Here is a 12333-nt window from a genome sequence, read left to right on the forward strand (position 1 = left end):
AAACGGGACGGAAAACATGAAATTTTGCAATAATCTTACGCCACCCTTGCACAAAACGACGATAATTTTTCTAATTTCATAGACAACAGAAGACTTTTTTATTTATTAGTAGAAGTATTTTTTCTACATAACCCCACCCTGAATTTAAAGCTGGATCCGCCACTGGCAGGAGGGCAAACTTATGATGGTCAATTTTCAGTCTTAACACATTATTAAAAGCAATTCCTATAAAAGGCAAAAAATAAAGAGAAAGTCTATCGCAGACCCTAAAGATCGGGCACTTGGACAAAGTCCCAATTTTCGATCTAATCCATTAGACTTAATAACCACTTGGTTATGGACGGAAACAATGGTTGTCTGACCATCTAACTGTACGACACGAATCCATCACATAAAATAGTCATCGCCATCCATAAAACAGAGCTAGCGGTACCCGAAGAACCGCTGGCAGTTCCAAAACAAAATAAAGATAGGAAAAAACGAGTTAACTGCGCCTATTTGCATAGACTGGCATACCGTTACTCTATGCAATAAGGAACTGGCCATTCGGTACTAATTGTTACAATTATGGTTTCACTAGGTCAGCAGCAGGCGATTTTAGCCGTTTATTTGGAAACGAGCATACTGACCTTGATTGCTCAAGTCTGTTATTCTTAGCGCCTTAGATGGGTCAGTGATCATCGCTCTTGATCAATTTAATTCAATTGAAAATCATCAAAATCAACTTGTTAATGATAAAAGCACTTTCTTAACTCTGGCTTTGTCTAATTTTCCTAAGTTTATCTAGCAAGCTTCCCATATAATCGCAATGAGTTATTGATCGATTTAGCTGGAGTACCATCTTCTACAGGCCTCGAACCCGAAAAATCTCCTTTCACGCACTTGTTAAACAATACGGTGTTTTTTTATGTCATTTTTCATTGTTTCTGTTTCATTTCGCATTATTTGAGGCGGTTTTTATTTGATGTTTAGAAGAAAATATGAAGTTAGCACAGAAAACCGGTGTAACTGCAATTGAAATGATGTGAAGGCGGAACAAAGAGTCTCTAGGATCAAATCAAGCAGCAAAATGTTGATGAAATGAGGAATCCATGAATTTCCAGTATTTGCGTGTTGCCTGTCCTAAATTCTCCTTAGCTTCAGTTTAATTAACGGCTCTAAAATCTACTGAAGTTTTGGATTGTTCAGAGGAAGAAATATTGTTGACCTAAAAAGAATTCGTATGTAAAAGCCAAGTTTATCAGTTGGGATATTCAGTGACCAAATTATTTAAAATGCTACTTTTATTTTGCATGTAAGTGTCTTCATTCCCTAGTTTATATCGTTTGCGTACTATAGCTTTAAACTCTTTTTCAGGTTTGCAAAGCTTCACGAGCAGCAGCAATAGGCTGAACCAGCAATGTTTTGGTAAGTCAACCAACGTCCTGTAATATTTATTGAAAGCAGGACCAAAGAAATAATGATGTGGGCGATCAGATCGAATATAACGGTATTCATAACGTATTGTGTACAAATTAAGCATAGCGAGATCCTCTTTTCGTCTTGGTCAAGGTGAAGGCGTTACCTTGAGCCTAACCGACCTACATTCGTCAGCACCAGGAAACCGTGTCTTAATGGTACGCTCTGATAACCTGAGGAATTCCTTTCTGCTGTTGGAACTTTCTTTTTGGGGTGCAGATTGGATTCAGCAAGAAAATCTCGTTGGTTGATTGGAAATGATAACAGTGCTAATTCTCATTCACGTTTCAAATGAACAGACTTTCTTTTTTAATCGATTGGTTTAGGCAAATGTGGTCGTCACATTTGGATTCTTTCAGTTATGATTCAGCTTTATTGATACAGGCAACCTACCATTTTGTAACGGTTGACACTGTTGACCTGCATTTGGGGATCGACATCAATTATTTTAATTTTTGTGCTGTTAATGACTGAATCTTATTGAAAATGTCCCCAATTATACTCGAATAGCGCCAATTAAAGCTACAGTTCAATTGGTTGTCTTGCTAGCTGACCGATCATTTTTTTCTTTGATGGTTGCACCGGGTAAACCTTATAAATAAACTACGGGAAACGTAACTGTTTGAAAATTACAGGTTGTCAGGAATTTTCAGTACCGTTCTTTGGTGCATGGAATAATTTTATGGTACTGGTGACGCTTCAATCGTGCAGTTGAAATCGTTGAGTTTTTTTGGAAAGTCGCCTTAAATCTTCGCGTGGCATTTAAATGGGGAAAAATGTGCGAAAGTTTGCAGATATGCTTTTTTATTGGCCAATAAAGCCAACAGTGTAGGCCTGGGTAACACTGTGTTGAGTTGTTGCCGCTCTCTGAGTTAACGAGTTATAACTCATCGGTTCATGAGTTATAAATGATTTATTAAGGCGTTACGAGACCCCAGACCGGAATTTGCACATTAAAAAAAAGTTTATCAACATTTTACTACTTTGTTCAGAGAACTTAAAAGTCATCTAGATTTTCCCAGCAGCAGACTGAGTCCAAAGAAAGTCGACGAATTTTCTCGTAAAATCGATCTTCGAGTTTTTTGCATAAAAGATTCAGTTTGCCAGTATTTTACAGTAAAACGTTAAGAAAACCCCTGTTTTTTTCTTTAGTGACAGTGTTGTTTAAAAATATTGACCTGAAAGTGGAGTTCGGAGAAATATTTTTGGAAAAAGACCCAGAGTTAAGTTGCAAAAAGACTTCAAACAATTTTTGCAAAGCGGTTAAGGAGGCGAGTGTTTTTCACAGAAAATATCTCAAGATTGTCAGTATTTTTACTAAATAATAATGCGACTTTTGCGTAGAAAGAATTGCATAATGGAAACTTTGTTAAAACTAGAATTACCTCAACATTTAAACAAACTTTAAATATTTTCAGAACGATGTGGCCGGCGAATTTTCCAAATAATTTCTTGTAAACTTTTGCTCCCTGACCGTTTTTTCAAGATAATCTTAATTACGTTCGGTAAAAACTGAATAAAATTATTTGGTTTCTGTGCCAAATTCGAAGCTGAAAAGGGTTTTCTAACGTTTCCTGCAAACCGATGAATAAAGCGAATTTTCTAACAAAATTAATTTTGTTATTTTTGGATGAAAAAACTCCATTATTTTCAGAAAAAAAGGAAATCAGCAGAAAATAATGGTTTTTTGCGTTTTCGAGTAAAATCTTCTAGTTTTGTGATCGGTTTTGGCGTAAACCTTAATGGTTTTCACGGGAAGAATTTCTTTTTGTTTTTGTCTCGAATCCGACGCTGAAAAAAGTGTTTGCAAAATTTTTACAAAGCTATAAATTTATCTTGTAATTTTTTGCGTAAAAGACCTCCAGATCGTCCGTATTTTTAAGTGAAACATTAGAAAAGTGAGCATTTAGAAGAAAGAGTGACTTGGCTAAAACTGGAAAAGTCTGAAATTTTGAAGAAATTTTAAAAATATTATTTGGCCCTTAAAATAAATCTAAAAACAAGTAAAAAAAGTCATCAACATTTTTCCAGCAACCGAACTGCGTTACTGCGCCGGTACGTTGAGATGGCGCACCAAGCCATTTGCGCAGCACTGCGCCAACTCCTAAAAATTCACTGAGTTACGCAGACCTACAACAGTGAATGCAATTTAAGCCACAAGTTCTCAGAAAATCGTTGTTAGTTTCGGGTGGTTGACGTGAAGGATTATTTAAAGAAAATGAATGAAAACATATCAAAACATTCTGTATTAGAAAGGCATATAAAAGTTGACGATAATTGGAACAATCGTTGCAAACTGCTCCAGTTAGAAGCTCAACTCAACTAGATAAAGTTGTATTGAAAATAGTGGAAAAATACTGGTGAGCTGCAAGGAATTTTTCAAAGAAACAGGAGAACCTTAGTTGGATGTATAAAAACGCGGAAGCAAAATAAAGCTGAATTTGCAACGTTTATAACTCGCTAAAGTTGAATAAACTTAAACCGGCGTGAAGAGCTTTATGGCAACAATCTTCTTCCAATCTAATCAGGTTTAGGAGAAAAAATAAGGAAAAACAACTTTTCAACGATTGTTAACAATGTTCCATGGAACTTATTTTGATTGAGCATTCTCCGATGCTTTTTTTTAAGGCTTTATACAAAGTTTCTCACCCCTGAAAAGGAAAACAAAATTTGGTCATTGTTATCGTATCTACGAAGAAACGCATAAAATTCAAAGAAAATTTATTAGAAGTACTTTTATCAACTTGTGAACCTCAAGCGCCTCAAAAACACTTTTTACTGATTCGATGTTAATTTTATATCGACTACTTAGAGAAGTTTATTTAATGTGATTTTTAGTGATGTTTTCGCACATTTAAAAACTTGAAATATGACTTCTATGGACACTTTTGGAGTCACTAATAAACAATTATATCAAAATGCTCAAAAACCATGAAATTTTCTTGTATAACATTTGCATTTTTTTTTCTAAAGCTGCTCTTGACATTTTTTGCTCTGGGCTTTTAAAATGTTACTGACGGATTTTTGCAGCAACTTTCATTCAACACTAAGGAAACGTTATTTGAGCATGCATGCATGGGAACATGTTTTAACACCCGACAAATATTTTAGGTTTTTTGGCCAACAAATATTTTAGTTTTTGCAAAAAAGCGAATACAATTCTTACCTCGCAAAACTCGAAACAATACTAAACAAAATTGTACAACACTGGTCCACAACTTATTCCATCAAAGTCACTTGGCACAAAACTATCCAAAATTGAAGACTGGTGACTTCTTCATGTTGCTTCTTGGACTATTCCAGCTTCATGCTCTTCGGGTCTCTAACTATTCCGGAGCGCTCGAGTACTCAAGTGAAGAAAAACCAGCGAAGAAATATAGAGCAGCAATCGCTAGCCGATGATCTTAACCGAGAACGAAACTTCAAGTGAACAGTTTTTTGCCCGCTACTTGATTCTTCGGCATTTCTTCTTCCGTTTGTTGTAGTTTTCGCAGCGATTCCGGTCACCGCCCATCAAACTGAAGAAAACGTTTCTGCAATAAAAACCTGCTTCTGACTCAGGCTGTTCAACGTTAATGTTGCGTGTTTCTTGCTTGTTCAACTGCGGCCTTCCACGAGGAAAACTCGTCAGTTATTCCCATTCTTCGTAACTCTTCAGTAGATATGCTATGGTAAAACTACCACTCAATGGTAGAACTTGCGGGTCCGCTGCAGGGATCGTAACTAGGTCGCATATTGAATGTAAGTCTTTGGGCTAATGACATCGCCAAGATAATACGGTTATTAAAAACATTAATGCTGAGGAATTTTGAATGAAATACTATCTGGAACTGCGTTCCAAAAGGAGGCAAACAAAAGTGAATTTCCACATCAAATGCATTTTTACATAACAACAATCTTATCAATTACGTGGCCGTTGCAGTGCCATGTTTGGCAAAACAATGCGGGTTTTATTTCTAGATGCATTTTCTTGGTGAACACCTTTCTCCTATTAGCACCAAACAGCCTGCTGATCGAACACACATCATGGTGAGAAAGTCTCACGGTTGAAGTGCATATGTACGAGTAATAGTATTGTACATTTCCTTTCGCGGATGGCTTTTTTATGTAGATTTGCAGGTTTAGATGTAAAGTTTGATCAGCAAAAAGGTGCGAAAAGCGGCCCACAGTGGTCGATTTTCAATTTTCTTCAGTTGTTCTTAGTTCGAGAATTATTTTTCGCCACAGCCCAAAAGCCGGAAAAATTCACCAAGTTGAAAACTGAAAGCAAATAAATAAATCAGGATTGTCATTGATTAAATTTTAATCATCGTCTTTGGAATTTCTCAAAGTCTGAACAATATTTTGAGAGTAAGTTCCCTTGGAAAACCAAACATTTATAGATGATTTCAAGTGGTTTTCAAATTTGGCACTGGACAAATTTTTAATTGCCAATTGCAGAGAGCGTTACTATTTTTAGGAAGCACATTTTGCTGATTTTGTGATGTCCAGAGAGGCTGGAATAAGCCGATGTTGATCAAACAGCTGACTTTATTTTATTGCCCATTTATCTAGAGAGAAAGATCTAAATTCCTCGACTTGAATTCAGAAGAAAACGTGTGAATGGTGCTTTTTTTAAATTGTATTTGCCGTTTATTTTCGTATTATATTCAACCCTAAACCCGGTTAAATTGTTATTCTCTTCTACTACGAGTGAAGAAAGCAATATCCGGCCGGCTAATCCGTGACAGCATATTTAGCTTCAATTTATATGCATAGTTTGCATGCCTTTTAGCATCTAATCGATGCCTTTATATGGACCCGCACTGGCAGATTGAAGAACTAAATCGGTGCCAAAAGTGTGTCTTCAAAACATCGAATGCAAACAATTCAGGTTGGCTTTTAATTAAACTGCGCGTTCATAAATGTTAAGTTAAAGTCGAGTCTGCATATGAATCAAATTTTTCACATTTCCAAGCTGATTCAGGTGAAAATGTGTAGGGATATTTGAGTAACTTTTAATTAAAAAATCGTGAACTTTAAAACACGATTTACAATAATTTTTCTATGCTAATTTCAATTAATTGCATTGTATTGTTAAATAAACAACCAAACACTTGCAACACGCAACAAAATTCTGATCCAAATTGAACCGCATAATAAATATTTCAAACTTCTAAGGATTTGTTAATCTCGAAAGCGACTAGAACAAGAAAAATAAGCTAATGTGGGTTTGAACGATGTGTTAAATAGCGTTCGACAGCAGAACGTGGCTTTCAGCGTGCGTTTAAAAATAATGTATGCATTTTATTTTAAGACATACAAACAGAGAAAATTGCGTCAATTTTTCAAATCAATTTTAAAATAAATCCTTGGAAATCCGTTTTTTACGGTCTTCAGAAAAATACTGCTGAGTCTTTTACCGATCTGCTTTCTTCTTCCCCTTTTCATAGCTACTTCATATAATATTTCTCGTTATTCCAATCAAATTTTAGAGTCCAAAAGTTTTCCATCTTAAAGTATGGTTAAAATTAACACACTTTGGCAGAAAAATGTGTTTTCTGTGCAAACACTCGTTTATTTTTGTTGTTCCAGTAATCGCTCTAGTGTATAAACCGAACTGCGTAAGTTGGAGAAACAATGTCCGCACTCAATCGACAACTTGGCAGTTATTTTCAGGCTTAAGTAATGGGAACATTTCGGATTTTTACTTAAATAATTTAAATGTATATTTGAACATTTCCAACACTTCCATTCCCAACAGCTAACAAGCTTTTGCTTTAACTAATTGAAATAAAAAATTAGCTCGCAATTGTTTGTAAATTTTTACCAAGAAAATTAATATGATAATGTAATAATCACGGAAGAATTGCTGTATATTTGAAGAAAAAAAATAAAAATTGATTTGGCAAGTACAGTAGATATTCAGGTATTTTTGGCATCACCAATCGAACTCATTGCCCTAATAAAACGCTTCGAGAGCCTTGCCCAACCAACTAGTGTTTGAACGGCGTCAATAAGTTTGCAAAATCCAAAGTGAAAAAAAAACAGCCAGTAGTGTGTACAGGCATTGACGATTCTAAAATTAAAGCGTCGAACGCTGCAGATTTGAATTTTCTCACCTAGAGGCTTTCAGTGTGTTTTGTTGTCGGTTAAATAAGCATCGTTCCAATTTTCGTGAAAAGTCAGCTTTTTCTCGCGAGTTTTTTTAAAATCTTCATTTGATTTTTCATCCGAAACCCAGCTTTGGCTTTCACAAGTGAAAAAAGTGCATTCGGGTAGCTGGAGTGAATTCAGGTGAACCTTGATGTTGCTATTTTGATGGGTTTTAGTTGTTTTCCATCTGTGAGTCTTCATAGAAGTTTCAACCGCGAGATTTTCCTGGACATTTTTAATGCGACCCAAAATATTTGTAAAAAGCATCACATTAAGCGCTTTTGCCTATTAGTGCGTTGCAGACTTTCCTGCAGTGATCGCGGCCCAGGAAACTTGTTTTGAAATTCCTTATTGTGTTTCTCCACTTTGCAGGATTTTCGGTAGATTTGAAAGTCTATCATTTTGCAAAAAATTTGAAATTTTCTGTTAAATTCGAGTCATTCGTTCAATCCGCACTTAATTGGCCCGTTATCCAACTTTTCCTCAAGTCGTCCTAAATCTCAATTTGATGACCAGTTATAAATCAACTCTAATTTTAATATTTAGATTTTCATAAAATGGGCCAGATGGGATTCAACGACTCAGTTTAAAAACTTGTGTGTAAACCACTTGGTTTTTAAGTTCCTTCAACTAATCGAAATATTTTTTTTCATTCCATACAGCCATTAGATCATTGAGGATTTTAGAATTGTAGTAAAGGCATTTGAAACAAAGCTTTTATTTTTATGTAATTTTTTTTTCGCTTAATGAAACAATAGACTTAACAATCAACACTTAGAGCTGATTTTTTAAATAAAATAAACATTTAAACTGGTGAGTTTTTCGAGCTTTTAGGGCTTTTTTTGTGGCAAATAACTTATTCCTCACGTTTCCCAAGCGCGAGTTGCCTGCATCTTCAGAGGTGGTGTGCTCGACGCAGCTCCACTTTTCTTCGACGGCATAAAAACCCGAAAAACTCAGCAGTCAAGCAATTGGAGCGAAACTCCAAGCATTTAAAAAAATTTTGATACATCTTACGATGGATTAATGCAATAATTTTAGTGCATTTTGCATTTACGTTTTACAATGTTCCGGTCTTGATTGAAGCTCCCGAAATGCAAAACTTCAAAGTGAAAGATTTAATCCGAAAATAGCTGATCATGACATAATTGCGCTCACATTATATTAATTTGAGCGTATTACAGGCGAGATTTAAAGCGGCATTTGCGAACATCCAAGTGAATTCATGAAATTATAAACAGCTTCATAAAGATTGAGCGTGAAACATGAGCAGTTCCGAATCTTACTTTTACTGGCACTTTGTTCCATATAACTTGCATAGTTAATATGCATAAACAAAAATAATTAAGTGCGAAATTAAAGTGAAAAACTACAGCTTTAAGCAAAGTAGCGTTTATTTCCTTTGAGCAATTGAATTTATGTATGACTTTACATAAGTAAATATATAAAAGTGTTGTGAAACTGAAAGCGTTAAAATCCGCTAATAACAATACCGTCGTAAAACTGAAATGCGATAAAGCCAACAAGTTGTTTCGCACAAAACACACCGAGTGTTTGAAGAAAATCTTCGATGTTTTCTCTTGTTGCAGGAGGCCATCAAAATGCGGATGTCTTAATACGGTACAGGACGTAAATAATTGCGTGACTTCATCTTCTCAGTTGCACATCCAGAATGAAGAGGAGTTGATGACAATCAGTGGTTTAGCAATTTGGTCAACGTAAGTAACTGGTTTAGTAAATTTCTACTATATGAGTAAACATATACAAGCGCATGATGAAAATAGTAGTTCGGAATTTATTGGCTCAAAAAAAAGACGATTTGCACTAAAGTTGCTTTTGCAGCGACTATAAAGGAGAATGCTAAGATGCTTGCATGCGACTTTCAAAGATATGGGACCAAAATTGATTGAATTTACACGTTAACATACAGTACGACTTTGTGATTAATACAATTAAATTCATTACATTTTCCATTGAAATCCAAGCGAAATTACCCAGCTGTTCTACCCTTAAAAACTTGACCGACCGAAGAGGGTGACACCCTTCGCTTTAAACCGCAATGCGATCAATGTCCAATACAGTCTAATAATTTGGACAGCAAAAATAATCTGACCCAGAAGGGCCCGATTAAAATGGCGCCCCTAAATGGCATCAAATGCGGCATTTCTCAAATAAATCGTGCCGATTTTTCTTCACATTTTTACGTGTAATGGAATTTAGAATATTTTTTTGCGTTGTACCTGTTCCTAGGAAATTATGCTTTCTCAATATGTAGGCTCCAATCATTTGAATTCTGGGACATCTGATTACGGTAATAAAATGTTTGGATTAATTAATTCATTAATTTGCACATATCTAGCAAGTCATCTGAAAGTAGAATCAGTGGCAGGCAATGCGAGATGAATTTAGATTTTTTAGGTGTTTAATTTGATGAGGAATGAAGAGAAGGACAAAATTTGCGAAAACACTCTTTTTTGTTTTTAGTTGTTTTTTGAGTAGAGAGTATTAGCAGACCAAATGGACTCAGTTAATATATGAGTTTTTGTTTGCCATGAAAGAAAATATCATCTTTCCGTGCGTAAATAATTAAAAATGGCCCTTTAAGCCCATTTTACCTTGACGTCCCCTACTGGGTTTTAAAGCCACTTCACTGGGGCCTCCGCCCAAGGCAACTGAATGGGACAAACGCGGGATTTTTGGATAGTTTGTAAGGTTTAACTGACAAAAAAACGCCAAAAATGTTTTTTTACAGTTTTTTTCCCACTAGTTTTGGTAGAGAATCGCAAAGTTTACCGTTGGGTGTAGATGGGGATTCGGGAGATTTTCACAAGAGTCCCGTTTTTCGATTGGAGGCTCTGTTTCGACAGAATTCGCCAATTGCACTAGCTTCCCCTACAGGTTTTTTTTGCCAAAATCATTAGATTTTGCCTCCAAGCGTTGAAAGGCTTTGAAAAAGGTTTGGAACAAAAGCGTGCAAATTTAAGGAGTTTTTATTTGACAAGGTTTATGGGCAGAAAGAAGTTTTTTGCATTTTTTTCTCATATTTTCATTTTTAATAAGCTGGCGCTTTTCTGTTGTATCATGTCAATGTACTTTGAAGTGCCCGAGAGTTTTTCGCGAGTGAACTTTTTTGATTAGAAGCCTAGTTTAGGATAAAACAGCAAACAACTGAAACAAATTGTGTAGTTTTTTGAAGTTTTTCCTTTAACATCTAATATTAGAGAGTCGCTACTTTTGCTATTCTATGCAATTTTGCTTTTAGGAAAGTTTTCGAAGAATTAGTTTTTTCGATTTGAAGCTTCATTTCGGAGAAAATAGCAAAAAACTCACCGAAATTGCAAATAGCACTTGCTTCCCCTTAAAATTTTCTTGCAAAGCAACTTCAAAAATTTCCGAAAACTTTGAAAGAGCGTGAAAATTGTGTGGCTGTGACTAAACTTGAGTTAAAATTTTGTAGTTTTAGAAGGATTTTCAGTGGTAAAACCTCCAAAAACCATTTTTTGTAGTTTTTTTTTAACATCTAATTTAGAGAGTCGGTTCTTTTGGTGTTCGATGCAATTTTGCGTTTAGAAAAGTTTACCAAAAATGCCTTTTTTCGATTGGAGGCTTTATTTCGGAGAAAACAGCAAAAAACTGACTAAAATGGAAAGTGCACTCGCTTCCCCTTGGGATTTTTTTGGAAAATAACTTCGAAATTTGCGGAAACTTTCAAGCAGCAAAAATTGTTGCTGTCACTGAACTTGAGTTATTATTTTGTAGTTTTGGAAGGTTTTTGAATAGAGAAACTTGCAGAATCATTTTTTCAAAAATTTAAAAAAAAATACTTCAATATTTGCGGAAGCTTTCAAAAAATTGTGTAGTTTTGGAAGGTTTTTCAATGGAAAAAACTTGCTAAAACCATTTCCTGTAGTTTTTTCTTTAACCTCTATTCTTAGAAAGCCGCCACTCTTGCTTTTCTATACAATTTTCCGTTTAGGAAAAGTTTCCAAGAATTACTTTAATAGATTGGAGGTTTTATTTCGGAGAAAACAGCAAAAAACTGACTAAAATGCAAATTGCACTCGCTTTTCCTTAGGATTTTTTTTGGAAAATAACTTCAAAATTGGCGGAAACTTTCAAGGGGCAAAAATTATTGCTGTCACTGAACTTGAGTTAAAATTTTGTAGTTTTGAAAGGTTTTTGAGCAGAAAAACTTGCAAAACCATTTTATCGAAAATTGACAATTTGACGAAATTGAGCCACACTGTATATGTGCAAATTGCTATCGCTTCCCCTTAAGATTTTTTTGCAAAAATACTTCAATATTTGCGGAAGCTTTCAAAAAATTGTGCAGTTTTGGAAGGTTTTTCAATGGAAAAACTTGCGAAAACCATTTCTTGTAGTTTTTTCTTTGGCCTCTATTCTTAGAAAGTCGCCACTCTTGGTATTCTATGCAATTTTCGGTTTTGAAAGTTTTCGAAGAATTAGTTGTTTAGATTGGAGGCTTCATTTCGGAGAAAACAGCAAAAAATTGACTAAAATCTCAAATTGCCCTCGCTTCCCCTTAGGATCTCTTTGGGAACAAACTTCAAAATTTGCGGAAACTTTCAAGGAGCCAAAAAATTGTTGTTACTCAACTTGAGTTAAAATTGCGTAGTTTTGGAAGGTTTTTGAATAGAAAAACTTGCAAAACAATTTTTCGAAAATTGACGAATTTGAGCCACACTGTATATGTGCAAATTGCTCTCGCTTCCCCTTAAG

General features: G+C 35.2%; 2 protein-coding genes across 4 annotated transcripts in view; one reads left to right on the plus strand and one right to left on the minus strand.

Annotated features, from left to right (window-relative positions):
• Positions 1 to 5076, minus strand: part of LOC109544844 — a 10869-nt gene extending 5793 nt beyond the window's left edge. Inside the window, exon 1 of the mRNA XM_019915215.2 lies at positions 4625 to 5076. The gene's annotated coding sequence lies outside the window, so the exon portion shown is untranslated. The remainder of the gene's footprint in view (positions 1 to 4624) is intronic.
• The window catches only part of LOC109544846, a 20083-nt gene continuing 9138 nt past the window's right edge, over positions 1389 to 12333 (plus strand). The window contains exons 1-2 of one of the 3 annotated variants that reach the window (XM_019915220.2): positions 1389 to 1407; positions 9183 to 9311. The gene's annotated coding sequence lies outside the window, so the exon portion shown is untranslated. Of the gene's footprint in view, positions 1408 to 7504; positions 7783 to 9182; positions 9312 to 12333 lie in introns of those variants that run through there. The other 2 variants (XM_019915219.2, XM_019915218.2) reach the window with 2 other exon arrangements.

The sequence above is a fragment of the Dendroctonus ponderosae genome, unplaced genomic scaffold, assembly GCF_020466585.1.
Source record: "Dendroctonus ponderosae isolate FM_Combo_2020 unplaced genomic scaffold, Dpon_F_20191213v2 Dpon_F_20191213_8, whole genome shotgun sequence".
Lineage (NCBI taxonomy): Eukaryota > Metazoa > Arthropoda > Insecta > Coleoptera > Curculionidae > Dendroctonus > Dendroctonus ponderosae.